Source organism: Camelus ferus, chromosome 10 (assembly GCF_009834535.1).
Source record: "Camelus ferus isolate YT-003-E chromosome 10, BCGSAC_Cfer_1.0, whole genome shotgun sequence".
Lineage (NCBI taxonomy): Eukaryota > Metazoa > Chordata > Mammalia > Artiodactyla > Camelidae > Camelus > Camelus ferus.
In genome coordinates this window covers 64,969,708-64,973,066 of record NC_045705.1, presented here as the reverse complement: position 1 = coordinate 64,973,066, position 3,359 = coordinate 64,969,708, and positions in this window count along the sequence as shown.

The window sequence follows — 3,359 nt, the reverse complement described above, 5'->3', positions numbered from 1 at the left end:
TCCTTCTGTCACCTCTAAGCCTGGTCACCTCCCTGTGTAGTCTTTCCCTGTGCCTGTGCTTGGCACCTGGTATCTACTTCCTCGTGGACTCCTACAGTAAGCCTGGGAGGTTAGTGTTTCTATAGATCCACAGATCTTTTTGTATGTTACAGAAATCAGATTTCTTCAAATTCTAGAAAGGTAACATAATACATACGCTGTGTGTTATGAAACACCCCCAGGGGAGCTGGGGCAGTGCCCTGTAATCAAACATACTAATATTTCCACAGAGAGATGTATGAATATTCACGCCAAGTGAAATAAATCAAAACTATAAATAGCCTTTCCTCAGCTCAGATCACATTTTGCAGATTCAAGTCTCTAACCAATTCCATCTGCTTTGAAGCCTCTGCCCTCACCCCCTCCCATGAGCCCTCCCTACACCTGCTCTGAAAACTTCAGCCACATCCATTTCCCTTTTCCATCTGTCTGTACAGAAGAAGTCTGTCTTTCGCCATATTCTGTACGTGCCCAGCCCTAGGGGGACTGAAGTTTGGTGCTTGGAGTCCATCCCTAACTTTCTGATCAACCCCTGCCTTGGAAAGCTCTCTGTGAATACAAACCCTGTTTAGGCTGAGCTGTGGACCAAATGGGCACCAGCATGATATTTTTAAAAAGAACATACCCCCTTGCCCCCACCTCTGGAAAAAGGCTGCAATCCCCTGACCTGCTCAGTGTTTCCCCTCCTCTTGAAAAGCAGAAGGCCAGCTTTGGCAGAGCCGACCTTATTTCGAATCTGAGACCAGCCATCAGCATCCCTGCCCCAGAACTTGCTATGGCTCCCTGTTGCCTGTTACTCCGATGACCCTCTTTCTCAGACTGGCCTTAAGAGAACTGGCTTCTGAATCTCAGTATAAGACTCGTCTACCTATATGCTAGGTCCTCTGCAAAGGCCACTTAATTTATTCCTTCAGTACCTACTACAGGCCAGTCACTATCTCAGGCACTAGGGTTTTAACAGTGAATAAAATAGACAAGGTCCCTTTCCACTTGAGCCTGCATGGTAATGGGGGTGACAGATAATAAACAAATAAATGTGCAGTATAATGTCAGGTGGTGAAATGTGCTGTGAAGAGAAGTAAGACAGGATAAGGGCATAGAGAAAATGAGGGTGCTATTTTAGATAGAGTGGTCACAGACAGCCTCTATAAAGTGGGAACTTTTAAGTGGAAATCTGAATTAAGCAAGAGAGCAAGCCAAGAGGCTACCTGGGGGAAGAGCAGTGTAGACAGAGAGAAAAGCAAATTTGAAGCCCCCAGCAGGGAGTGGGCTTGCATATCCAAGGAAGGCAGAAAAACTGGGGCACAAAGGAGTCACCGACCAGTAGCAATTCAGATATTTATCCAGGAGCTTCAACTGTTAATTAAAGCCTAGTGGCCTTGAAGGATGCCAGGGGTGAGGATTGAAAGGAAACGTAGGGAAATGGGATTGGAAACTGGAAGAAAGAAGAGTCTTGTTATGTAGTGTAAGAAAGCTTAGCAGCACTGTCACCTGTGGTAATGTGAAAAGTAGAAAATGTACTTAATGAGATAGGTGATCTAGATAAAAAGATTCCCAAGCAGAGTATTGTGGATTCTACCTCATTTTTTCTTGCCTGTTTTAGAAAAAGGAGATAGGAGGGTAAGAAGTTAAATGAAGTACTGTCACACAAGGACTTCCTGGCTTTGAAAATCCCTAGCTTCTCTAGCTGGCAAGTGACACTAAAATTAAGAAGTAGTTTCTGAGGGGGAAAAAAATCAAATCAAATCCCTGGGGAAAGATCAGGAAGATATGATCCAAAGACAAAGCTGAGAATGTGACTATAAAATCTGCTATTAAGTTCTCAGAGAATGTAAGCAGGTGCTTCAGAGAACCATTCACTTAATAAAGCTTCTTAAAAAACTTAAAGTTGTTATCCCTCAGCAGTCTTAGCATAATCCCAAAGTAGAGAGGGATTTATCTCAAAGAGATTTATCTAGTGGAGCAAACCCCAGTAAGATTTATAGGAGATCCAAAAAGGTTTTAGGAGAATTGTATTGAAAGAAACACTGCCACCTTGAACTGATAGAGACAGACACATTACAACATGAAAAGAAGTCTTTGGACTCACAAATTTCTACAAGCAGAAAGAAGGCTGAGAAAATCAATCAACCCAGAGCCATGGGGAATTATTTCCAGCCCTTAAGTCCTAATGAAGGAACTCCCAACATTGGAGGCTCTGGTATACTTCAGAATTGCTTTGATCAGTGACCCCTGTATGCCCCCATTTTTTAATTAAGAGTGTCTATAGTAATTACCTTATGCTTCTCACAGCAATGTATGTTTCATGGGTGGGAGGGTAGGGGTCAGTTCTGTCCCTTTAGTTCACACATCTTAGATCAAGAAGAACTGTTCTCAAAAAGCAATACTTGAGGAACCTTACCTAAGAAGCTTCATCTGTACTTCATTTAGATGATGCGATTCTGGACTTTTAGCTATATATAATATGAGACTTTCGGAACCTTGAGGGGAAGTAAGAGAATTCACATGAAGAAGGCATATGACTTATCGGGGATCAGAAGGCAGACTATGGGAGATGGTCTCATATGATGTCCCCTCTTGGTGTTCACATGGTGACTTTCTCCCAGATTGGTCCCCTGTGTAACCAGTGAGGTATTGTAGAAATGACAGTGTGTGACTTCTGAGTCTACATCATAGAAGTCATCGTGGCTTCTTCTTGCTCTTTCCTGGATCACTCCTCCCACGCTGCAGGAATCCACCCACCATGTTGTAAGGACACTCAAGTGGCCCTGGGAATAAATCCACATGACAAGGAAATGAGGCCTCCAACCAACAGCCAGCTCCAATTCACTGTCTATGTTACTGACCCATCTTAGAAGCAGAGCCTCCAACTCGGTCCGGCCAACAGTTGGCGGCAGCCTTCACCAACATCTTGGCTACATTTTAATGAGAAACTCCCATCTAAACCATCCAGCTAAGCCCCTCCCCAAATCCTGACCCACAGAAATTCCCTGAAATAATAAATATTTATTGTGTTAAGCCGGCAAGTTTGTACTTTGTTAGGCTATAACAGGTAACTACAAATGAGCATTCATCCTTTGCTTAAGCCCTTCCAGGATCAGAGAATTCATTTATTCATTCAACAAACAATTATTGAGAATCTACTGGGTGCCAAACAGTCAACATCCCTCCACATGGGAGCTTGTATCTCTCCACTGCTACCGGTGACAGCCTTGGTCATATGACTTGCTTGGACCAGGAAAGTGTGAACTGAATTGATAATACGCTGCTCTGAGCAGAGGCTTTCGAACCATTTCATGGTTCTACCATCGCTCTTTTCC